At 47.3% G+C, this 26,352-nt stretch overlaps 1 pseudogene; it reads left to right on the forward strand.

Moving 5' to 3' along the window:
- Positions 1 to 899: 899 nt before the first annotated feature.
- Positions 900 to 26,352, forward strand: part of LOC143686628 (large ribosomal subunit protein uL11-like) — a 114,602-nt pseudogene continuing 89,149 nt past the window's right edge.

Raw genomic sequence — 26,352 nt, forward strand, 5'->3', positions numbered from 1 at the left:
GAGAACAAATGCAGATGAATCAGAATAGATGTGGGGAAAACAACATGGTTTTGGGCAAGATGGTTAATGTGTTTTGGATGGTTCCTGCAGCAAACTAAATTGCTTATTGAATATTTGATCATTAATTGGTCTTTGGGACTCTGCAGAATTTCCCAGGTCCCCATTAGCAGTCCCTGGAAAACAGGGTGAAGAAATGGGGTTGATGAAGCCATATCCATAATCAACTAATTCAGACCAGAAGGTTACCCTCGTAAAGTCTGGGGGCCTACCCACCACCAAATGTTAAGCAGAGGAAGATGGTAGAGGACAAAGAATGCAGGGAGAAGGGGTAGAAGAGGGGGTGAGGCAAGGATTTCATCTCTGCGTAACTTAGATGGCTTGCTGATAACACACAGACTCTCCCTGGATATACTACCCTCTCTGCAGTTTCCAAGGATAGACCTTCTAGGAATGTTAGGAGTATAAAAAGGTAGCCTTTCTATAGGCTAAGAAGAGTTTCCTAACTAAGCCAGTGTCAGGGCTTGGTTTATCTATTACTCTATTACCCCACCCTTTGCTGGCACAAAGGAGGGTTCTGATAGATTGGGATGAGGGCAGGTGAAATTCTGACAGAGGAAGGTAGTGCCAGGGGAGCTCTGCAGTGGGAACCTTGAGTGGTGCTAAAAGGCAGTCAGGAAAGATTCATTCACTCAAGAACTTAATCACATACTGTGGCAGATGTTTTTTTCCACAAATGGCCACAGCATATAAGCTCATGTGGTCTTCCAGAACTTGGCATTTCCAATCAAAAGGTAGGGTGTATTTCCTTTACCCTTTGGACTTTTGTGACTGCTTAACCAATAGAATACAGTGGAGGTGATGTGGCATGACTTCTAAGGCTTGGACACACAACAGGCAACATGGCTTCCTTCGGAAGCTCCATCTTAAATCCAGCCGCCATGTTGTGTGAAGCGCAGACCTCGCGGGGAGGCCGCGTGTGGGTGCTGTGGGCTGACAGCCAGCGTCAGCAACAGACTTGCGAGTGAGCACCTCTTCTCGGATTCCGTCCTGGCTGACACCAAGTGGAGCAGAGACGACCTGCCCCTAGGGAGTCCTGACCAGAGGCAGCTTCGTGAGCAAAAGAAATGTTGGTTTTTGTTTTAGGACACTAAGTTTTGGGAGTAATTTATCTTGCTCTCAGAGTAACTGGAGTAAGCACCCACTACAAAATATCTGAGAGTGACAGCTAATGTTTGCAAAAATATTTTAGAGTTTACAAAAGACATTCGTGCTGAGATCTCAGTCAGACCTCAGAGGAACCCTGTGAGGCCTGTTTCACAAAAGGGAAGCTGTGGCCTGGAGGGATTAAATTAATGGCTTTGATGCATATAGCTAGTAACTAGCCAAAGAGTGAAATTGAGCCCAGGTTTTTTCTTTAAAAGGACATCTTCTAGTTCACCTAAGGCCCAGTACCAGGGCCTCCCAGAAGCACTGACACGGTTGGCCTTTGTTTAAATGGGCAAGTGGAGAAGGGGTGGCCAGGAAGTGATACGAGAGGATGTTAGCGCCAGTTGTTGTCCACTTCCCCCCACATTAGGGACAGCTCTGGAAACCATTCCATTTGAACAGCTCTGAGAGAGTTTGGAGGGTGGGGCCTGGCTTTTTGGTGAGTGGGTAGGGTAGCTGAGGCCCAGAGAGGGACCTGACTAAGGTCACTTAGCACCCGGGGGACCAGGCTGGACCCTGATGCCCGGCTCACAGTTCCGCCCCCCATACCATGCAGCCCCCTGTGTGGGAGAGAGCAGTGTGGCTGGACCCCTGAGTTCTCCTTGGCTGCAGGTCTGTCTATCTGGCTTTCATAGAGCAGCCAGGAGCTTGCTGTTCTGGGGACATGTCAGAGACTTGGGAGCATCCCTGCCCACCAGGAATGGCAGTCTCCTGGGGGGACTTGTGGGAAAGGTGGCCAGGGAACATCTCCTGAGAGTGCTGGGTTGAATAATGTGCTCCCCAAATTCATGTTCACCTGGGACCTAAGTGACCTTATTTGGAAATAGGGTTCTTGCCTATGAAATCAAATTAAGATGAGGTCATACTGGATTAAGGCAACCCTAAATCCAATATGACTGGTTTCCTTTTAAGAAAAGAAAAGAGTAACAGACAGAAGGAAGAAGGCCACACGAATACAGAGGCAGAGATTGGAATGATGCAGCCACAAGTCAGGGAATGCTGGGGCCACCAGAAGCCAGAAGAGGCAAGAAAGAAGTCTTTCCTAGAGCCTGCAGGAATGAGCATGCCCTGGGAACGCCTTGATTTCATATGTCTAGTCTCCAGACTTATGAGAGAATAAAGTTCTACTGTTTTATGGCACCTGGTCGGTGATATTTTGTTTTAGCAGCCTTAAGAAACTAACTACACTCAGTAACTGGGTAATGGAAAAAAATATTGTTCTAGACCAACCTGAGTTCAGTGCTCACTTGAGTCAGCCCTAAAGCAAAATCTCAAAGCAGGCCAAGAACTTACCTGATTTCACACCTGTGGAAATACCCATCCCCAGGGCATTGAAGGTTCTGGGGATGCACAGTGGGGAGTCTCAGGGAAAATGGTGCCTGGTGTCAGCTGCTTGGGCAAGTGACCCATCTTCCCCAAGGCTTGTTTTCCCCATTCATAAAGTGGAGGACACAGATTTCTCCCTTGGGGGTAACTTGAGTAAAGTGCCTGGGGTATAGGAAGGGCTCCAGATTGTTGTTGCTCTTTGCTACTGGAACTCGAAGGATAGAATGAAGCAAGGGAGGTTAAGTGCCTGATATGGTGCCTGGAACTCAGGAAACACAGGTCCCTGGCCCCCTTTGTCTTTCCCATCCTCTCCTTCCACACTCCTCCTCCTGCCCCTGCTCCCTACCACATCCTTGGCCTCGCATCCCAGATGCCTTCCTTGTCCTACCCACCGGAGAGAATGCAGCAGCTCACAGGATTGATTCTGCCCAGAGACTCTGAAGGCTAGAAGCCTTCTAGACCCAAAGACAGGAATGACTCATCACTGATCACGCAGATGGGGAAGAGGGCTTCCTGGACCCTCAGATCCTACCCCAGAATCCATAGCAAATTCTAAGATAAACCAGCTTCCCCCCTCTGACAATGTCTGGAGACATTTTCAGTTGTCAAAAATGGAGAGATGCTCCTGGCCTTTAGTGGGTAGAGGTGAGAGCTGCTGCTAAACATCTTATGACGTGCATCCCCTGCAACTAAGAACTCTCCAGACTAAATAATCAATGGTACCTGTAGACTTAGAAACTCTACAGGTTTCCTGGAACTCAGGAAACACAGGTCCCTGGCCCCCTTTGTCTTTCCCATCCTCTCCTTCCACACTCCTCCTCCTGCCCCTGCTCCCTACCACATCTACAGATATATATATATCTGTCTCTCTCTCTCTCTCTCTCTCCCCGGTTGACCAGAATAAGTTTCAACTGGAAAACTAGAGATCTATAGCCGGATTTCTCAGACTTGGAACTGTGGATATTTTGGATCAAATAAATCTTGGTTGCGGGCTCTGTTCTGTGCACTGTAGGGTGTTTAGCAGCACCCCTGACCAATAGCACCCCACCCTGTCCCAGTCATAATAATGCCTTCAGGAGCTGCCAAATAGTCCCTGGGGGACAAAATCGCCCTCTGTTAAGAAGCATTACTGGTCTTGACAAGCAGTCCACTTACCACCTAAGAGCTCCTAAGGAAAGTCAAGTCCAAGAATATTTGTTGTTGATGACAGTAGGATTACTTACCCTTGGATAGGGTTTTAGCCTTTACAAAGTTTTTTCACTCTCATCGCCATATTATTTTCTTTCATTGTATGTATCATAGTGTCTTATGTGTAATGAAAGCTGTCAGTGCCCCACCAATTCCTGCTAGCTTTGGAACAGCATTCTGCCTGTGGGTATGGCAGGTCAGAAGTGACAGGAAATCCAATTACTGCATCATCACCCAGCCCCACCCCGATAGCTCTCAACCAATGACTGACAGGAGCTGGTGTTCAAAATGCCAATTTCCATGGGCAAATAATTCTGGGGCAAGTGTTTTTCCCCATTTCCCCAGGCTTCCCCGCAGGATTGCTTTCTCGCCACCCATCAGGGCAGCCAGCTCACTACTGAATGACTGGCATCTAGCATTTGGGGCTCAAGCACAGGTCTGACTGCTGCAAGCATGCTAGGCAACCCCCTTTTTAAGCTGGTAGTATCTTCATCCTTCAACACTAAGACGGACCCATAGACCCTTGGGGCCTGCTGACTCTCAAACTGCATCCCTCCCTTGACTGGCACCCCACTGTAGCTAGTGCAAAAGGATTCTTGGGCTCACCACATTGCAACTTAGCAATGTCCTTGTCTATTCGTCCCATATGGGTCTCACCCGACTTTACCCTGGAGTATAAATGCTTTAGAGCCAGGCACCAATTTTAATTATCTTTATATCCCTAACCCATAGCACAGTGCCAGAATAGTAGATGCTCAATAAATGATCAATGAATTAAATTGCAATTACTCACCTAAATCGGAGCCAAAGCGGTGAGAATGTGCTTTCCTTTGCATATGAAGTGGCGAGTATTTATTCAATCTGGCTCCACGCAGGGCACCAGTCTAAGAAGGTGAACAAAAGCTGCACAGTCCCAGTACTTGTAGAGTTAACAGTCCAGTGGGGACATCAGAGAAGTGAACAGACAAATATACAACGCAGAGCAAGGGTACCGAACCCAACCAGGGAGGTGGGAACACAGAGCAAAGCTCCTTATTCTAATTTCAAAAGTTATCATTCCTTTGTTTTTTCACTTGTCACAGAGCAGGTCACTTCCACTTGTCCATCCTCTTCTTTGTGGCCAACAACATCAAATTGCAGGTGGACTACCTGGGGTGAAGAGGAAGCCAGGAATACAGCACTGTCTCACCAGAACAAAACAGGCCCAGCCAGCGGACAACCTAGGACCTACCACCCAGGAACGCATGTAGAATTAATCTGGGGCTCAGTGCCACACGCTCTGAGGGGTGTGCAGTTTGTGTTTTGCACTAAGACATGGTGGGAGGGTCACACAGTGGTAGAAGCCTGTGTTTTAACTGATCAGCCATGTGACTAGCACAAGGCTGCAGCAGGGCAGGGGTAAGCAAGATCTGCCTGTGTAGAGCCTGGCCAAGCTACACACTTATCTTTAGCGGAGGGCCCCTTTCTCTTCAAGATGCCCTAGTAGAGGCTGTTTTATGCCACTGCAAGCCAGCTGATTGGCTGAGAATGGGGTACAAGTCAATAGCATAAAGCAAACAGCACCCTTCCAAGTTTGAGAGTTCGATTGGAGGCCAGGGTGAGACACCCATGCCAACCAGCCCAAGCTTCACCATCCAAAACCCAAAGCACGTCTGTTTTGGGGGGCAGAAGGGGTTGGTTGTCAACTCATCTCAGGTCCTCCTCCTTATCCCACACCACCTTTAGCTCTGAACTAAAAACTTCACCTTTGGGGCCACGGTGGCTCAGCAGGCAAGAATGCTTGCCTGCCATGCCAGAGGACCCGGGTTTGATTCCCGGTGCCTGCCCATGTAAAAAAAATAATAATAAATAAATAAATAATAAAAACATCCCCTTTGGCTTTGGGACATACCTGAACCCAACCCCCAGCCACACCACACCCACATCCCTTCTAGCCTCTGGCTACCTTCTTATTTTTAAAAAATCACCTCCGTAAGCATTCCACATGCACAGTGTGAGGGCCACAGCGGCCCACTGAGTTATCCCCAGAGTCCTCATTTCAAAGCAGAGCTGGAGGAGTGCTGGTGCCACACAGATCACTCCCAAGCGCTGATATATGGATTGTTTTGATTTTCCCCTTTGAACTCTTCCCATCCTGCTCCAGCGGCAGACGGAGATACTGAATTAAACCACAGACAAGTTGGAAATAATGGGTGCGGGGCGGGGAGTGGGGGCGTGGGGTGCGGGAGGTCCCCTTTCCCTGCCCCCTGCTCCCTCCCCTCTCCTCCCCGAAATCTGCAGACATCTGCTAGCTCAAGCCCAGCGCTGGAGTCATAAAGAAGAGCTGGCAGGAGAGTGATGGCCAACCCTCAGACCCACCCAGGAGAGACACTCACCCCTTTTACAACCCAGCCCTTTGTTTTACACCAGGGAACCGAGGTGACTCGGCCACGCTGAAGATTTAACCAAATTATAATGAATGATCCTCAGCAATGCAGTACCCCTAATTAGAACAAGTCGCACAGACATATTGTCTCCCTGATTTCCTCTGTCCCATTTCTCGCACTCTCTTGCCTGCTCGGGATGCGAGGGCCCCATTAAACATTCTAGTATTTAATGTGGTTCCTTAAATTACTTCTCGAGTTTTTGAGTTCCATTTAGAATTGGATTTTACCCTTTGGGCTGTGTGTTTGATTTGGGGCTTTGTACGTTTCCTAACCGCTCTTTTTCTCCCCCTAGTGGAGATGGTGGGCGCCGCTCACGATGCCTGCTGGGGACCGACGGCCAAGCCCATGGAGAGCTTCACTGAACCAGCGGCTTCCTTAGCATTTTTCTCTGAGAAGAAAGAACCTAACACAAGCCTAAGCTGGTATGGTGGATTCTATGACCCTCCACCCCATCACATCAAAACTCCCCCAGCCCAGTGAAATAAAAAGGCATGGGGAGCGGGGGGTGCCAGGGACGTTCAGTGGTAGACTTCTCGCCGAGTCCAACTCCTGGTCCAGGCACTTCCCCAAAAAACAAACAGATAAGCAAAAAATTCAACAAATGGTGCTGCAATAACGGAATACTAATATGGAAAAAGAATGACATGGGACCCCGCCATACAGCATACAACAGAAGAAATAAAAAGGGAATGGGAGAGAGCTTTCACAGTATATTATAATTTATACCAAAAGGAGGAGGAAAAGCTATCATTCTTGAGCCATCCTGGGGTCAGTATAAAAGAACTCATATTTGCCTTCACAAAATATCATCATGGACCTCAATATCTGCAAAATCCACATGCTGCCGAAACAGTTTCCTCCCTTACCACAGCAGGAAAGAAGACGCGCTTTTTGCTGCGGTTGGCAACAATGGCAGAAATCAAAAGCATACAACAGGCAGTTCAGTGAACTGAAATTTCGTCTCCCCCCCACCGCACCCCCCACCCCGAAGGGTCTCCCTGGATATCTGGACAGAGAAGACTGGACGTGCATACCCACGCCCAGACAGGCATCTCTAGGGAAAGTGCTGAAAAGATTCTGAGCCAAGATACCATCAACCGCAGCGGCTGTGGGGAGACAGATTCCACGTCCCGCATGTGTTCTCAAGCAGCAATTTAGAGTTCTTAGGATGAGGAATGTTTGGGGTGAGACTTTTGCGTTGGGAAGCTTTTGAAGTCCTCTGGTCCCCTCCAAAACCCCCAAGTCATGCCTGAGAGGCTCACGGTGCCTCTGCTGACAAGGACACTGACATCCCAAGTATCACACTTGAAGCCTGTCCTGGCGTAGAGAAGGGAGAGGAGGGGAGACACCATCTGTGGGACCTGGGGAAAAGGCGTTCAACCTCGCCGACAATGTACTCATTCGACAAATATTTACCAGGTCGTGTCCTAGGTGCTGGGGATACAGCTGTACAGGATTTCTTGATCATTTCAATCACCTTATCTATGAAGTGAAAGCAATGGTTTGCCTCACCAATGAGCTCATGTTTGTGAAACTTGCAAATGATAAACAATTGTGATTATTTACTTTGATCGTAAAGTTCAGAAGGGCTTTCCTTGTATTTACATCAGTTGGCGTCCCTTTATCTTCTACCCTGTTATTTCAGTCCTACCTCAGAAAATGGACCATGCACACCTCTTTCACAGATCCTCATGGAGAACATCCAGGTGGAATGTTCTCCGATCCTTCAACTTCTCCTCACCTGACATAATTTCTGGAACTTTCTTCATTTTAGCCCATCTCTGCGCACTCTAATTTGTCAAGGCCCCTCTCGATATCTGGTGCCCCTAATCGAACATGGTACCCCAGATGTCATCTGACCAAGAGCATAAGAAGTCCATTCCCTCCCAAAGGGACTGGATTTCTAAGACTACTTGTATCTAATGTTGTGCTGCATTGTTAGCGATCACATCACACTGTCGGCTTTTTCTTATTATTCACTTACAAGGCTCAGATATTTTTCACGTGATTTCCTGCCAAGGCAATCTTCCTCACTCGGTATTTTTGTCATTTGTTTTTTTGTATGTAAATGCCAGACTTTACATTTAGGCCTGTTCAACTGTATCTTATCGTTTTTGACCCAGCAGTCCAGCCTTACAGGATCACTCTGGATTCTCATTCTGTCACACCTGGTATTAACTCTCCTCCTCGATTTGTGAAATCTACACTTTTGATCAGTGTGCCTCCTGGGTTTTTCATCTAGTGATAAATCAGGGGATCGAGCATAGAGCCCTTGGAACTCTTGGCAGGGAACTTCCCTGAAGGCTGACATCATCTGTCCTGAAGTGGACCCAGCCTCTGTAGGAAGTGAGGAGATGGGACACGGACCAGGGCTGTCTACACACCCACCCATGTGACGTCCTTTGACTCCCTCTCTACCTTGCCAGCTGCTTCTGTGTCTGAGCACCTTCCTCCTGAAATCTTCCTCTTTTACTGCATCCACCTCTGTAGGTCTTCCTGCTGAGACTTCTCAGTTCCACCTCCATCCTGTATCCACCTGATCCGTCCTGCCAGTATCCATGGGTGACAGGTTCTGGGTGGGCTGGCACTTGTCTTGCCCATTCCTGGGCTGTCTCACCCCAGAGTGTCAGATTTTCACACCCAGCTGAGCCCCTGGTCCAGGCCAGCATGTGACTTCTCTCCCCACCAGCCTGGCCGAGTTCAGATGTGACACCCATCCAAGACTCAACACTCTGGATTCAGCTGTTGAACCCGCTGCAAATCCATAAAACCGCTGCTCTCATCCAACCCACATTTCACCATCTTAGCCACAAGGAACCCATGAGAGAAACTGTTAACCCTAAACTGAAATCAAGACCCACAATGTTTATGGCATATACCTGATCTGCAAATAGAGTAACCTTATCAAAAGAAGAAATAAGTTTAGTTTGGAATAACTCGTGTCCAGTGAAGTTATTTTGCTTTCAACTGACCATCACATTCCTTCCTAAATGCTCACCCACCATCTGCTTCTTAATCTGTGCTGCTTCCCCTATTGTCAAAGATTTACCTCAAACTAACTTGTCTAGAGTTTCCGGAAGCAATCCTTTTTCCCCTTATGAAAACAAGGATAATTTTTGCTAAGTTCCTGATTCTGGCACCACCTCCTCTCCCCCACAATTACTTAAAAATTATTGACAGTGTTTCTCCAAACCCCACTGGAAAGTTCTTTCCACACCTCGGGATGTGATTCGCTGGCCCTGATACTAGGGCCCCACTCGAATTAGCTTTTGCCCTCTTTCTATTTCATCTCCTCACCTTTCTTGAGCTCTGAGCCAGTCAGAGCACGTTGGGCTGCAAGGAACAAAAATCCCAGGTTCAACTGACTTAAACCATAAGGAAGATTATCTCATAAACTGAGAAGTCTTAAGCAGAGGGGTTTTAGGATTGGCAATTTCAGTACATTGATTACATCCTCAAGGATGCCTCTCTACGTTTCTGCCATCCCCAAGTTGTCCATTTAACTTCCTCTTGATAACAAGATGGTTTTTGCAGTTCTGACTATTTCATACAAATTCAACCATGTCCAGCAATTGTACAACTCTATTAAGAAGAAAAAAAATTTCAGAAATCCTGGCAGACCAATCATCACATCTCAATGGTCAGAAGAGGGTCTTGTATCCATCCTTAAATCAATCAATGATGAGACACATGGAATCAGACTGTCCTGGGCTATTCAGAACATGGTGGAGGGGTGCTGACTCCTGAAACACTCAGGGATCTGTCAACAAGAAGGGTGGAAACTACCACTGCTGGCCATCACCGTCTCCTCACAGGCTTCAAATCTCCATCCTCTGTTCTTCCCTTTCTGGTTTGACATCCTAGCTGGAAAAATGATATTGTCAAATTCTATTTTACTCTCCCTTTTTATCCAACATTACATCCTCTTACCCAAACAGTGGGTCTACACTGGGATTGTTCTTTCGCTATGCAGAGTCCCAGAGACTTTCTATGGTCCTCAGGAAGTCTTCCTCTTTGCATCTGAGTTTATTGTGAGCTTTAGCCTCACTGTTACTATTCCCACATCCTCAGGGTCCCAGGGTCTTATGTCCTTATGGAGGCAGAACTCACCAGAGAGCTACTTGTGTGACTCAGGTATGGATTTTTAGTTGCCCACTCCTTTTTCATTCCCACCCCACCTCTCCCCACTGGGATCAGATCTGGCCGTAGTGTTGTAATGTCTTCCCTAAGAACATTCTACCTTCTTTCATGAGGTCGGTGGTCACAGGACCAGATTTTTCTTTGAACATTTAAAAGCTGCTCTGATGAGCACCCTCTGTGTTGTTTCTGATTACCCTGAGGTCCTGTTTCCATTGTAGAACTGCTCCGAATTCCAGCCCTGCCTGCACATCATATTCCAGAGACAGGCCAGGTGGAAGGCCAGTGGCCAGGGCAGGAGAGTATGGATGGAGGCAGATTAACAAGCTCTGGAGATGCATCCTAAACATCCAGAACCCATTGCTCAGGCAGGGCCCCCGGCTCCAGAGTCATGCTGAGTGGCACATGTGAGATTTTGTTTTATTTTTGGATTTTGCCAAATGAAAAGAATTTGGGAACTTGTGGAAACTGTTGTGCTGAAACTCAGACCCTGCCAGGTTGGCACAGGCCTGTTTTTAAGTAACGCAATCTGAGGCAGAAAGGAGCCATGAGCAGCGTGCGTGCACACACACTCACGTGCACGTACACACACACTCACGTGCACGTACACACACGTACAGCCCACCTGGGCCAGTGGGGACAGGAGGCCTGAGCTTCCCTTGTTGATTCCCGAGAGAGTGGCCAAGGCATGTGGGCTCCTGGCCAGTATTCATTCATCCATTCACTCAAATATTTACTGAATGCCTACGATGCATCAGGCACTGACATAAGCTCTAGGAAGAGCGTGGGGAGCCCAGAAGGCCAGTCCTTGCCTCATGATACTCACAGTCTGGTGGATGACACTATGTGTGCAAGTCCCGCATCCTTTTATCCAGGCCTAAGTGAGTAGGGTAGAGTGGGAAACGCACTAGGAAAGAGCTGTTAGGGAAGGAGAGGTAGGTGTAAGGAGTGTGGTAGCAGACACGGTGGCTATCCACCTAACAGCCATTCACACTTCCCACTTTTGTTCCCACTCAGAGAGCTGCCAGGCTCTGGTGGTATTGGGGAGCAAAAGCTCCTCTCCAGGGATCCATCAAAACAGATCTAAACCAGTCATGGTTGGTTCATTATCCTTGACCAGTTAATTTCCCTTAGGGTCAACATATGACCCAGTGATTGCTTACTAGCTACAAGAAGTCTTCTAGAGTGGGCTTCTTTTTCCTCCTTCCTGTCCAAGCATAGACAGAAGGCTGGAGGTGTAGAAGCCATTTTAAAACCATGAGGCAGCATGTCAACCAGCTAAGATGGCAGGACTAAGAAAAAGAGCATGACGATTTGATGCCACTGGGCCACTGCTCCATGGCTGGGCTGCCTTCCTCTAGACACTTCTCATGTGAGACAAAGAAGCCTTATTTGCTGAAGCTGTTTTTAGTTATGTTTTCTGTTACTTGCTGTTGAATGTATTTCTAAAGGCTATGAGAGAGAACATTAGAAGTATCCCATGGAGGAATCATGCTGCAGAGGAAAAGTGGGCCTAGTCCCAATGAAGGCCATTGGAATGAGAAACTCAACTGAATTTCTTTAAATCAAGTGGTCTTCTGGGCAACCATTGCCCTATTAGGTGCTGAAAGTCTGATGAGAGACCACCCCCTTATCCATGACAGGACCTTAGCTCCAAAACTCCTTTCTGAAGAGGACTTACTAAATCATTCCAACTCTAAGGTCTTGGGCACCTGCTCACTTCTGCTCTTCAGTGTAAGTTGGTATTATAATTGCATTCAGAGGAAGCAGTAAGATGGGATTTTAAATCCTGTATGTGTATGTCTCCATGTGTGTATGTGTGTGTGTGTAAGAGAGAGACAGGGGGAGGAGTCGCTGTTTTAAAGTTACCCTTGGGCAGGCCACAGGGGCTCAGCAGGCAGCGTTTTCTCCTGCCATGCTGGAGACCCGGGTTCGATTCCCAGTTCCTGCCCATGCCAAAAAAAAAAAATGTTACCTTTGTTTGATGTCTAGTAACAAGGGCATTCTACTGCATGGATTCAAATCTTGGTACTTCCTAGCTGTGTGACATTGAGCTTAACTCACCTGTGCCTCACTTTTCTCATCTGTAAATTGGGGATTATAATGGTTTCTGCTTCATGGGATTATTTTGAGGCTGCTTCATGGGATTATTCTGAAGATTAAATGATCCTCAAAATCAATGCCTCTTGTATGTGGAACTCTAAGTTTTCTGGTGAAGGGATGGGGAAATTCACATAGGAACCGGTAGATCCCAGAAGGAAAGAGATGGAGAGTCATGATGCTTGGGATTCAAGGTTATTCAAATATCTGAAAGATTGAGGTTGACAATGAGACCTCCTGACCAGAAAGGATATGAAGGACCTCCCAGGAAGTAGCTCTCCAATGGGAGGGGAGAGGGGGGCCTGTGACCCCAACTAAAGCCAGAAACTGTCACAGGGAAACAAGTTGCTCTAGCACCTTATGTGAGTGCTTTGGACAGCCAAGGACTCCGCCAGCCTCTTAGGTGCTATGCCTACATCTAATAGAATCCTCAGTGGTTTGGGTCTATTGTATTTGGGGGATAGCAACTTATTATGTTGGGGGGTGGGGGGATGGTAGGCACCAGGAAGGAGAACAGGGTATTCTTCTGAGAGGGGGAATGAGGATACAGCCAGTTTCAGTTTGAATAACATGAGAAGTGTGCCCTTATTTTTATCCCAAGCAGGTGAAATGATCATATGAGCTAAACTATTATTATTATTAATTAATAACAATATAACATTACTACTAGCAGCAGCCAACAAATATCAAGTGCCTACTATGACAAAGCACTAGGCTGCATACCATGTATATACCGTCATACTTACTCCACGCAGCTAGGAAGTGGCAGCAGTGACTCATCTGACAGGTGATGAAATGAGACCCAGAGAAGCCAATTAACTTATCTATGGCTACACAGCTGGCATGCAGCGGAGCTCAGGTTCAGACTCAGCTTGTCTATCTCCAGGGCCTGGGTTGACCATTATCCCTGACATAACATCAGGTTTTTTAAAATCGCAGTGTTCCCATTGAGCCCTGACTACAGAGTGAACTGGGTGACTGTGGCTTCTTCCTCTGTCTAGTTTGCCAAATCTTTTCAAAGGCCTACTGTATACTGCATTCAGTGCACCTTTCCCAGGTCATCCTCCTTCAGCAGTTACATTATTCTTGTGTTCTTTAAAATAACAAAAATTTCCACAAACGTGTATTCCCAGCTGTCTCCAAGACCCCAGAATTTTAGATCTAAGAAGAATCTTGGATGAAATCAAGTTCAAACTCTTCATTTTACAAATGAGTGTATGTGTCTCAGGGATGCAAGGGGACCTGCCCAAAGGGTTGGGATGATGGTCAGCGAGGATGATTTGAGCCCCGACTGTGATTGACATTGTACAATTCACTCTATACCTTCCCTATAACTAGTGTAACTGGTATTATTATTACCCACTGAAAAAGATGAGAAACCGAGGCTCAAAGGGGAGGCGGCTTATGCAATCTCACGCAGCCAGTTGACGGGTGGAGCCAATGTTTAAACCCAAGCCTGGTTCCAAAGTCCACGCTCCTTTGATTTCATTATGATCCACTGAGCAAGCGGACACCCTGGTGGGCCTGAGGGAAGCAGCTTTATACCTATTAGCCAAGGCCCTGTGCCAAGTCAAGGTCAGGCCCACTTAGGAACAACCCTGAGGACCAATGAGCTGCCACAAGTGACAGATAAAGAAAGGAAAGGCAGGAGAGGAACAGGGGACACGTCGGCTTCCCAAAGGTGCCATTGTCTTTTGCTTGGAGAGTTCCAACTCTGTTTTATCTAGGAAACCAGGACTATTTTTTTTCTTTACCTTTGAGCCCCTGCAGACAAGTTCGAACTGTGACAGCCCACCTCTGCCCTCAGGCTGCAAAGGAAATGAGCTTGGCATTCCGTTGTCCTTACCTGGCACGAATCACAACATTGCCTAGGATAAGGCTGGCTGTCAGGCTGGTAGGCTATTGTCTGGAGCCTTGAGAGAGGAAAAAGGGAAGCTTACTTGTAGGAGAAGGTGAGCTGGCTGGCTGGGGCCCAAGAATGACAGAGGCCCCTTGCTCACGCTGCCCCATCTCTGCTTCCCTGGCCCATGAACAATAGGGAGGCGCTGTCAGGAAGTGACACTGAAACGCAGTTCCCCTTATACCTCCTCCAGCCTCTGGCAAAAGGAGTTTCCCGGAGGGAATATTTTTAGTTTGACAAATGAAAGCCTGGGACCAAGGACAGGAGGGATTAAGGGAGCTCTTCTCTGACACTCCTGGAGACGGGGAGATGATGAGTCAGATACAGAGGGCTTAGGCATGGCTTCTCAAGACATTCCTCAAGCATGAGCACAAGCCACCGCTCAAATTCCTCCTGCTCTGCCAGCACGCAGGGAGGAGGGGCGGCCAGGAGAGCAGCAACTCTCCTCCGTCCTCCCCTGGGCACATTGTTGGACAGCAGCTTTGGAAGATCAAAGCAGCCGCCTGCGTTGCTTTCTGGAATCGGGAGTCAGGAGACCTGGGTTCAAGTCCAGACTTTGCTACTTGCAGGCTGTGATGTCGGGTCTCCTCATTTCTCCATCAATGCCTCGAATTCCTCATCTGTATTCCTCATCTGAAATGCAGGGGTATCGGAACACCTCGGGAGATCAGGAGATTATTATGAGTCTGCACATTTGGGAAAAGCATTTGAATGGACATCACCCTACTTCCTGCCATTATTCCCATCACCCCATTCACAGCTGGGCTAAAATGGCACCTTGTGATAATAAGAATAATAATAACCTACATTCATTGAGTGCTCCCTGGGCACCACCCTCGTGCCACTTCTCTCTTTTTAACCCCTATCAACACCTCTGTGAGGGAGATCTTATCCTCCCCATTTTACAGATGAGGAGACTGAGGCTCAGAGAGGCTCCATGACTTGCCTGAGATCACAGAGCTAACAAATGGTAGGTTGGCATTAGAACCCGGCCCTTCCTGACTCTGAAGTCAGCAAGTGGTCTGTAGCTCTGCTCATGACCCTCTGGCTGGGCCTGCATCCGCCTGCCCAGATGCAGATCAGGAGCAGTCCAGGGCTAACTAACTCCTTGGCCCGGTGGTGGCTGCTCGGCCAGAGCCAGCGCCCTGGCGGGAGAACGTCTCTTATCAGAAGCCACGAGTGACGGTAAGATCAAGGCAGTGCACCGGGCCCAGTGCCAAACAGAGAGCCAGAAGGGAGAGGCAGGGGCTGCCAAGCAGAGGAGAAGGGCCAGGGCAGACAGAAACTGGAGCCCAGAGCCAGGGCTCAGACACAGAGCAGCAGGTTGAAGGAGCAGCTTGTACTGGGGCTTTGACGACCGTCCATAACTGGCTCCAATGTGCTCAAGGTGAGGCCAAAAGTGCCCGGGAGGGTAGTTGAGTTCAAAGGCAAGAATCCACTCATTTGGCTGGAAGAGAGAAAGAGGCACAAGCGGTATGTAGGTAGCTGATTTCCCACTGAAACAGCTGGGGGGTGGTATGCGCTCCTAGGGACTCAGTGCAAAGCCACCAAGTGAATTCTACCCAAAATCTGTAAAGCCCCATAGGCCACCCGTGGGCCACTTAGTATCATTGGGCCCACAATCTATTTCAGGATGGATAGTAAAAGGTTGGCAATGTGTGCTGCTTCTCAAAAATGCTCATGGTGCTCTTGGTGGGTCTTTCCTTCAAGATGGGACAAAAATCTTGATGTAGGTGTGTCTTCTGTCCCTGAACCGGTCCGCGGCCCGCTGGGTTCCCTGGCAACAGTGGGAAAACCAAGAAATCTGAAGAGACACAAAAAAGATTCCTGAAAGTGATTTCCCCTAAGACTATCCTGGACCACAGTCCTATAATCAAGAGGGAAGCAGGTAAGTATGCATTTTAAAAATAGTTCTTTGCACAAAACATATCCCTTAACTAGAACCACACAGCTTGCGATAAGCGTGGAGAGGATCTCAGCCTCCAAGTGGAGTGTATTCCTACAATTAATAAAGATCTGCTAAAAAAAAAAATGCTGATAGCGATGTCTTGGTTGCTAAAATTAGTGTTATTTCATTCAGCATCTTTCTCTTAAAGTAGGAGCTCTTCATCCCAAGAATTCACTTTTTATTCCCTCATGGGGCTCCAGAGAGCTATTTTTGTTTTAAACGGGAAACAAAGGTGGCCCCAAAGTTTGGTTCCTTTCTTCCTTAAATTTGCCCTCAGATACAGGTGGGGGAGGGGTTTAAAGAGGAAGGGAGGGGAGGGGAGGGGAAGGATGTCCCTCCTGATTTGGGGCTAAACATCCTCAGAAACTCCCACCACAAACCCCGCTCTTAAGCACTCATAGGGACAGTGTCCCTCTACCACCACAGCTAAGCCAAGTCCCCAGAGACTTCTAATATTTCCACTTTATCCTTTCTCTGGGGTGATTTCACACCCAGCACCACTCCTTGGGCCAACGGTTCTCTAGTGTGGTATTTTAACTGGGGTCCCTACTGCACCCCGTGTCTCCTAACAGGACCCATAGGGGAAATCTCCTCTCAGACCTCAATGTCAAGGGAGGGGAGCGAGTGGTTTGCTTTTTTCTGACAGACAGTGTGAACACATAACAGATCATGTCTCCATTTTTGCCACCAAAATGTTCAGAGATGACTCTGCATCTTTCCTTCCACAATTGTGCAGAACCTCAACCCAAAAGTGGGTTCTTCTGCAGGCTTCTCTACAGACAAGTGATGGGGCCTTGGGCAGGTCATCTAAACTCTAGGAACCTTGGTGGCCTCATCTGTGAAGTAGGGTTAATACCATGTGCCTCATAGGACAGCTGTGGAGATGAAATGAGATCTTATATCCATACATATATATATATATAGTATGGTCCTGGCGCATATAATAGCTGCTCAATTAACAGCCGCTAGTGTTATCCTATCACCCTCAGCAGCAACCTATTATTACATAGACTAAACTTCTTTTGGTTTCATTTTACTCATCTACCTTTCTGTTCCTCTTGCCCCAATTTCTTTATCTTCTTACTTATTCATCTTGATGGCAATATGCATTTGGAAATTTTTCTTGTAGGAAGGAGTTATAAGCCACCTCAAATTTTTTTGGCGCAGAGCAGGTTAAAAACAACCCAACGTGTAAAATTCGGAAATGAGGACTCTACAGTTATCTCTCCCACGTCCTGGAGGTTAGGAGTGTGGCACCCCCAGATCTTAAAAAATCCATGTAAAATATTTCAGCCCTCCCTTCATACCAGGGAAGAAGTCTGAATTTATCATTTTTCTTTTATGGGGTGTTTACAGTAACCTATTGTGAAATTTGGGTTAAGCATTTCATCACAGGCTATTTGTAGGTTAATGTTAACTAAAAATACTGTTGTCCACTGGCCTTTCAGTGTCATCTGTGACTTCTGCAAAACTCAAAAAATTCACGTTTAATTTCTTAGGCTGACCCACAACATATCAAAACCAGGATGGGGAAAGTCACGATGTGGAAGGGATAGCTGTAATGTCTTCTGCCCCAGAACCCACAGCCAAACTGACCTGTGGTTTGGTTAAGCTTCTTTGACTGCAGGATCAGAAAATCTCTCAAATACTAGAATGCAGTGGAAGGGGTGGTTTTTATAAAAACACCGTGGGGCAGAGTTCTTATGTGGAATGCAAGAATGAGTTCTCATGGGAACTAGAAGTGGGAAACCATTACAAAATCAGGGCCCTTCCAGGAACTAATGGCTTCGTGTACCTTTTGAGAACCCTACTGACCCTTTTAGTTTCATGGGTTACATGGTCTCACAGAACCCAGCTTTTCCTGCATAAGCTCTGTTCTCTTGCCCTCAACTGGCCTACCTTCTCCTTCAGTTCTATATGCCTGTTCTCCACCTGATAGCTTCTGCTTCCATGTGCTTTCTGCTGCATCATACTTGGGTTTCAGAAGCCCCAGTGGGCTTCACCAACCTCTTTGTATGTCGCAACTTTGGGCTTCAGCTGCCTTGTCCTCTCATCGAAGTCCTTGAGAAGAAATCCAATTGCGCTACTATATTGGATGCTGTAAGTCCCTCCCTCTGATCTAATCCTTTGTGGTTGGAGCACTGGTGGTGAAGGAGCTTCCGAGTTTATCAACCACCTGTAAAGTTTATCAACCACCTATATGGCTACCCCCTTGAGCAGAAGCTAAGAGAGATACAGCTTTTCCCTAAAAGGCAAGAGCCATAGTTGACATGTGGGAGATACCCTGACACTTTCCAATTAGTTTCTTCCTATGGTCTTGCCTATGCTTATTTTTGCAGGTGGAATGAAAGCGCACAGACTTAGACTCAAAGAAACTCTACCACTGACCAATTGTTCTGCCTTATTCAAGGATCCTGTTAAAGCCTTGGAGTCTTTATTTGCAAATGATAGCAACTTCACAGGGCTGTGATGAGGAATAAATGAAATAATGAAAGTACCCACAAATTATTATTACTACTTCTGTTATTACTATTCAGAGTTAGATAGAATCGGTTTATGACCTATTTTCTTTGCTTGAAGAGTTAAGTTTCTTATCTCTGCAAGCTTCAGTTTGCCCATCTATAGTAAGGGGCTTCTAACACTGACTTCACAGGGTTCCTACAAGGAGCCAATATGCCAAGGAAGTAGAGAGCCTCCAACAGCGCTTGGTACACCCCTGACACCTAACAAATCTTTCTTCTCCCCTCTCCCTCATACTTTATGGGGTGTTCTTTGGGGGTTTCTCTGAGGAGCCAGTCTCTCCCCACACTGTACCTCTGGAAGCATCCTATAAAAGGCTCAGCCCTCAGGGTTCTAAATCCAATTATCACTGGCTAAAAACTCCTCTTCCTCCTCCAGAGCACACAGGAGTCATGGAGACCAGCTGCCCTCATCATTTACAGGCTGGGGAAACTGAGGCCCAAAGACAAGAGGCGATGTACCCAAGTGAGAGAAATGAGAAATCTCCTGATTTCCGGCCCAGTGTTTATGCCATACTTTATTTGCTCTCCGTAGATTTCTCCATTTGGGTTCCCCTTTTCTTCGTCTTTTCAAACACACCACACATGTGCCCAGAACCACCCCTCTGAGGACGGCTCTGAGAGCTTGGAGGCAAACTGGAAGGGGAAACAAAGAAAGCTCCAGGGGCAGCAGGAGAGCGGCAACCGGGCAGCCCCGACCCAGCCTCCTCACAGAGCGGAGTGGAGCTGGGAGCCCGGGATTTGGCCATAAGAAGAGTGGCTCGGAGGCCTTAGCGAAGGGAGCCCCCGCGCCATGGCTGCGTGCGGGTGGCGGGCGACTGCCAGCCTGGAGAGCTAAGCGCGTTCGGCCCGGGGTTCGGGGCTGCGTTGTCCCGCTCGGGAGCGCGAGAGCAGGCCGCCGGCCCAGCATGAGAAACGTTTGCCAAAGTACCAATGTAAGGAGTAAATTTTTAAGTTTAACATTAAGTTTAACATTATTAAAAACAACTCGGATTTCAAAGGCTGGCAAGCCCGCCCCAGAGCCCGTATCCACCCAGGCCCGGCACAGCCCAGCAAGGCAACTAACCAGGGACTTCAGAGCCTACCCAAGGGAAAGAGTCTGGTGAATTAGCACTATCTCTAGAGAAGGAGGAGGGAGTTACGGCCTCATCAATTGGGGAGAATTTGGGAAGCCTTCCCGGCTTAGTTTTCACGGTCCTGAGCATTTGTCAGCATGCATGTGCGCAGAACTGCCGGGTCTTGACAGAGAATCTCCTGCCTCCTGCATCGGGATGATGTGCCAGGCCTCCAGCCGGGAGACCGCCAGCTTCCCAGCCAGCCCCGCTCTCCATTCCACCTGCCAAATTAGCTCATAAAACATCCTCTCTCCCTCCCACCCTTCTCTCTCTCCCCCTCTCTCTCCCTACACCACAGTCCCAGTCCAGGCCTTATCTCCTCTGAATTGTGTTGCTATTGCTATGGCCTTCAACTGCGTCTCTCTCCCTCTGACCCAGGGGTCCCCGGCTTGGGCTGAGTGACTGGATGATGCCCAGGCTTCATCCTATCTGATTTACTTGGTCAGGAGTAAAACCCTGACATCAGTATTTTTTAAAGCTTCCCCAGGGACACTAATGAGCAGTCAGGATGGAGAGCCACAGCTGCAACCCATCCTTTTCGTTGCAGCCCAGCTGATCTTTCCAACAGGGACCTGCTCCCATCTCCAAGAAGAAAAATCGTTCTTCAGTATTGCTCCAGGATCCGACCCAGTCCTCTCATTTCCCCATCTTCCTTCACACCCCTTTGCAATTTTGTCATTGGCACTTATCTTCGCTTCCTAAACAAATCACCTCTTTCTATTTTCTAATGTCTCACCCACAATGGGAAAGGTTTTTCTTAACCTTCAAAGCCCAGCAATCAATGCCCCCTCTCCTTTGAAGACTTCCCTCTTGCCCCACAAAGTATTAGTTGCTTCCTGATGAGAGTTGAAGCCAATGCTTCATTAGTACCCACCACATGGCACTCACTCTTCCAATGGTCTTACGTATTATACATTTATTCCCCTCAACAGACCTTCAAGATAGGTATTATTATCATCCACATTTTACAGTTGAGAACAGAGGCATGGGGACATGAAGTAACTTGCCCAAGAACACATGGCTGGTGAATGACCCAGGAGGGTTTGAACTCAGTTGTCTGGCTACAGAATCTACTGTGCTTTAGAGCACCCCTGTATACAACTTTTGTTTCTCTATTTAGAGACCCATATCACACCCACGAAACACTGAGCACCTTAAGTGCAGGAATTGTGTCGTCTTATCAGTATCACTAGTAGATTACTATATCAACAATTACAAGGACAATAGCTCTAAATGATGGGGCACCCTCTCTGTGCCTGGTGCTCTTCATACATGATCTTCTCCAAAACTCAGCACCTATACTGAGGTGTGCATTATCTTCACTTTATAGATAAATCATCTGATGATAAAGCAGCTGGACCAAGTTCACATCTGCCTCTACCCCAGATTCCCAGCACTTAGCATGGTCCCTAACACAAGGTCAAGACCCAGGGATCTGGTGACTTAAACTGAACGTCTCATTCTTAGGCCCCTACCTTTGAATCTGAAGATCATAATTCATTAATCTAAGATTACAACTTACTAATAAGTAACAGCTATGATGTCCCTACTAAGAGCCAAGAGTGGTGCTGGGAGCCTCATAGGTATGGATGAATTTGTTTCCCACAAGGCAGGGCCCCTTGTTTGTCCTGTTTTCCAGATGTCACCCTGGAGGCTCAGGAGGTTGGGGGATGTGTTCAAGGTCACAGGGCTGGTGAAGAGCAGGGCCAGTGATGCAGCCCATGCCCTCCTCCATGCTGCCTTTTGGAAACAGGAACTCATCTCTCACACCCCCCCCCCCCCAGCAAAGGCAGAGGCTGGGAATGAGGCGGGAGGAGATCCGGATGCATTCCATCAGATACAGTTTTCCCAGATAGTTAGCAGATTCTGTCCCTACAGGACCAGATTGTCTCCAAGGCACATCGTGACACGGCCCTTGCAGTTGCTCCTGTGGCATCTCATGCTGCTCCTTCCGGGCCCCTGCACAGGCTCCCCACATTCCTGGTGATGTCACCCAGCTGTGCTCCCTCATCTCTGAGGGGAAGCTCTGTCACCGTCGGGAAGGGGGAGGGATGACGCGGAGACGGCGCCTGAAGGAATGCATGCCTGGCTCGGCCCTAGTTGAGTTTGGGGAGGATCCCCAAGCAGGGTCCCTTCCCGATGATGGGAAGGTGGACGCCGAGGCCTGAAATGCCCAGGCTAGAGATGAAAAATAATCCAACTGAATAAATAAATCACCAAAGAGAGCAGCAGCCACTGTCAGCCAAGAAATTTAATCCTAAATGTGGAGAGAGTTGGTTGGGGGTGGGGGTAGGGGGACAGAGAGGACTGAGGTTCTGAAAAGATCTAATTGGTGATAGAGCCCTAAGAATATGTAAATAGTCTCTTGGTTTCTGTCTTAAAAGGAGAAACAGATGCCAAGGACTCCAAGCTGAGTTTTCAAATGAAAATCACTAAGGCCCCTAGAATGCCATTTTAAATGCATTTAATCTGAATGTTATCTCCTACGGGGAAGGGCGCCTAGCTAGAGGTTTTTCTTTACATTAGTCCCACCCCACGCAAAACTGTAAGCCCCAAGGCACCATTTTCTGTTCCCTTCTGCCCCCCATCCCTTATGGTTAGCCAGCTCAGCGAAGAGAAAGAGGAAGATTCAGGAGTTTGATGTGGGGTCTGCTTTCTGAGGGTTTCAAAAGCCTGTAGCCAAAGCTTTCACTCAGCAATGATCTAAATAAGGTTAACAATTTCCTGGTTCAGTGACAAGGAATCCATTTCATTTCTCCTTCGCAGCCAATACTGTTATTTGGGGCAATATTTATCCTTGATTCTTAGAATACTCTCACTAGGTTGAGCCAAATTTTGTCTCCAGGAAGCTTCTTACTTTTGGTCTTTGACACTACACAAGACACAATGGATCCCAGTTCCCTATAGGAATCCCTTCTAGAAACCCTGGGCTTTCAGATACGTTGGACCCTTAGAAGTAAAAGAAAAGCTGGAGAGCATAGTGGAAGAAGTTTGGGGACAGACGTCAGGACTCCTGTGTTCTAGGTCATTTTGCTTCCTGACTTTCAGGGGAGTAAAACAGATGACATCTTCTCTCTGGGGTGCAATGTCATCTATAAAATAGAAAGAATACCTGCACTATACCAATAGGTGTAACCAAGAAATCAGGATTTAAGGGATGATTTTGATGACTGAATCATTATATAGATATTCCTTTTTGCTTTCTGGTATATTGGAGTAGACAGAGGAAAATTCCCAACATCTCTAAATTGTAATCCAGCTGCCTTGATCTCTGATAATGATTGTATAGCCCTTATCTTCTTCTGCCTGGGATTGTAAAAACCTTGTAACTAACCTTCATTTATACCCAGTTATCCAGTTTTTCAACTTTAGAATCTTGTAATCACTGAAGACAGCTCCTAATGTTTATTAGTGAAGGGTCTTGAGTCAGCCCAGAACTAACCCACTGCAAGTCCAAAGTTATCTTGATGACTGAGACTGGATCTAACTAAAATGGGTCCACCTGACATGCGCAGTAGTTTAGACTTTAACCTACAGTCACCTATACCTCATTCCACCATTTTCTTACATAAGTTCTGTGTCGAGGCATGTAATCCATCTGCGCATGCTCCGTGATCAGATCACCTCTGATTACATCATCTGGGGCCACTGTGCTCATTATCCTAAACCCTGCCCATCCATTTCTCTAATAAAGCTATCAGAATTGCTGCAGTTCGTGGAAACAGATTTGGGGCCGCTAGGCCAACTGCTCTCACCCAGTAATAAACTTCCTGTCTTTGAAACCCCAGTGTCTCAGAAATTGGTTATTGAGCATGTTGGGTGAAAGAATACATGGCCTTTGTCCAATGACATAGGGTGAGAATAAAATGAGAAAAAGGGATTGATAGGTTTTTGACCAGGAAAGAGGAGAAGAGACCAAAACTTGATCAAAGGAGCTTTATTGAGAGGCTATGGGCAGGCAGGCTGAAGCCTGAGATGATAACAGCCCTGGGCAGGGGAAGGGGTACAGGTTATATAGGCTGGTTGGCAGGAAATAGGGACAGGGAGGCGCTGGGTTTTCTTTGTCTTGTTTGGACATGGGAAATTGGCACGTTCTGATTGGTTGGATTAGAAGCAGAGGGCTAAGCAGAGCGTTGACAGCTTTTCATTGGGTTGGGAGTTTATGAACCTGTGCAACTCAACAAACAGTGACCCGTTTGTGAGTGGATGGCTCTTGTGAGTAGAGCCGACGTTTCCTGAAGAGAGGAGAAAGAGGGGTAGAGTGGCAGGAGGAAGAGGGAAGGGAGGTGGATCTTCTCATTTATTTAACCGTTCAGCAAACTTGTATCAAATCCCCACTGCAGGTATCACATTGAACAGAGCACTGCACAGAAGAATTTCCCTGAGAGTGATAGGTTCACCCGTGGACCCCACAAGTTGCTTTTACTTGGTGGGCTAGGCTGAATAATGCCCCCTTCCCCAAAGATGTCCATGTCTTAATCCCTAGGACGTGTGATTATGTTACCTTATATGGCAAAAAAGGAACCTTACAGGTGGATTTAAAATCCACAATCACTTGACTTTAAAGAAAGGAGAGTATCCTGGATTGTCTGAGTGGGCCAAATGCAATCACAAGGGTCTTATAAGTAAGAGGCAGGAGGGTCCGAGTCAGAGAAGGCCACATGATGGCAGAAGCAGAAGTGGGAGTGATGCAGGATCACAAGCCAAGGAATGCAAACAGCCTTCAGAAGATGGAAAAGGCAGGGAAACAGATCCTCCCCTAGAGCCTCTAGAAGGAACACAGCCCCGCTGATACAATTTGGACCTCTGACCTCGAGAACTGTAAGGTAATGAATCTGTGCTTTAAGTCACTAAGTTTGTGTTATCTGCTACAGCAACCACAGGAAACTAATGCACATGCTTCACAGTGGAAGTTTCTATAGTGATTGTTCTGCAATTATTTTTATCTGTATTTGCACACTGGACCACGTACGCACACACACAAACACAGAACAAGTACATCTAACCCTAACTCAGTCCCAGCCCAAGGTTTTTGCACTCGCAGTTCCCTCTGCCAGAAATGCTTCTCCCCTGGATCTCTTCATGGCTCCCTCCTTTTCATCTCTGTGTCTCTGCTCCTTTGACTTCCTCATGGGGTCCTTCTCTGACCCCTCATCTAAAATGCCCCCCCATCACCAGCCCCTGATATTTCAGTCTGCTGGTTGCAACCCATCACAAGACCCTCAGATCAGTCCTTGGTGGTTCATAACCAGCATATTTTAAAATCGAAGAGAAGATATTAGAGCACATCACATGTAGTAAAGATAAGCATTGCTTTTCAGCATCTTTTTATTTCCATTGTGTGTGTGTGTGTGTTGGGCTATAATGAAAAATCATTTTCTTACTACTGATCAAACATTTTGATCTAATATATTATATTACCCTGCACTAAGTTTTCTTCAGAGCTGCGGGCATTGTCTGAAACTGTCATATATATGCATGTATACTCCATCTTCTCCAGGCCAACACGATCTCCTAAGGTAGGGATTGTGCTTTTTGTGCTTTGCTGCGTCCCCAGCCCCTTGAGCAGCGCCCAACACCCCATAGCATTCAGTCAAGATTTGATGAAGGAAAGAATGAATGAGACAGTGATTTTATAAATATTATTGTTCAATACACGACTAATGTTTGAAAAAAATAAGTCAATTTCAAGACAAATATTCAGTAAATAATAATTCAAGTGGTACCCAGGGAGGTAAAAATCTTGAAGGTGACACCTGAAATACTCAACTGGGGGACACAAAATTAAAGATTCATTACTTGCTCTTAAGGGGCCTCCAAGCTAGCTGGGGGGACAAGCTGTAGCAGAGTCAAAGCACAGATGAATCCAGTCCCAGATCATTAGACAGGATGTCTACCCCTCGTGCTCTGCCGAAGAGATCACTGCAGCCCAGGATCCAGAGGTGACTTCTCCTAGGCCACAGAGCCAGCCAGCTACAGAAGCAGCAGAGCCCGTGTCCCACCTCCCTGGGGAGGGTTCTCTCCTCTTGCAGCCTGAATGGCAGCCCTGGACATGCCAAACTCCCAAGCAGCCCAACCACACCTGAGCCCAACAACCTGAAAATCAAGGGTGGGAAGAGTCATCAGTCTGGTGGGAAGTCTCCAGTCCCACCCTCCTCGTTCTCTATGCCCATGCAGTGCTTTCTTCTCTTCTGCAACATACTGTCTGGGAAGTTAGAGGCAGCACCATACACTGGAAAGAAGCTCGGCTTGGGAATCACAACTGTCTTCCAATGGATCTGGGTCCATTACTTATTACCCAGGATACTTGGGCAAGTTTCTTAACCTCTCTGAACCTTGCTTTCCTCAACTCTAAGCTAGACCCCATAAATAAAATAATTCTGTAAAGTACCCAGAAGAATGTAGGCTGTCAGGAAATAGTGGTTCCCTTCCCTTCCTTTCCCAAGAGGTCAATGCATTATTATCAAGGACTAACCTTTAACAGATG

Source organism: Tamandua tetradactyla, chromosome 6 (assembly GCF_023851605.1).
Source record: "Tamandua tetradactyla isolate mTamTet1 chromosome 6, mTamTet1.pri, whole genome shotgun sequence".
Taxonomy (NCBI): Eukaryota; Metazoa; Chordata; class Mammalia; order Pilosa; family Myrmecophagidae; genus Tamandua; species Tamandua tetradactyla.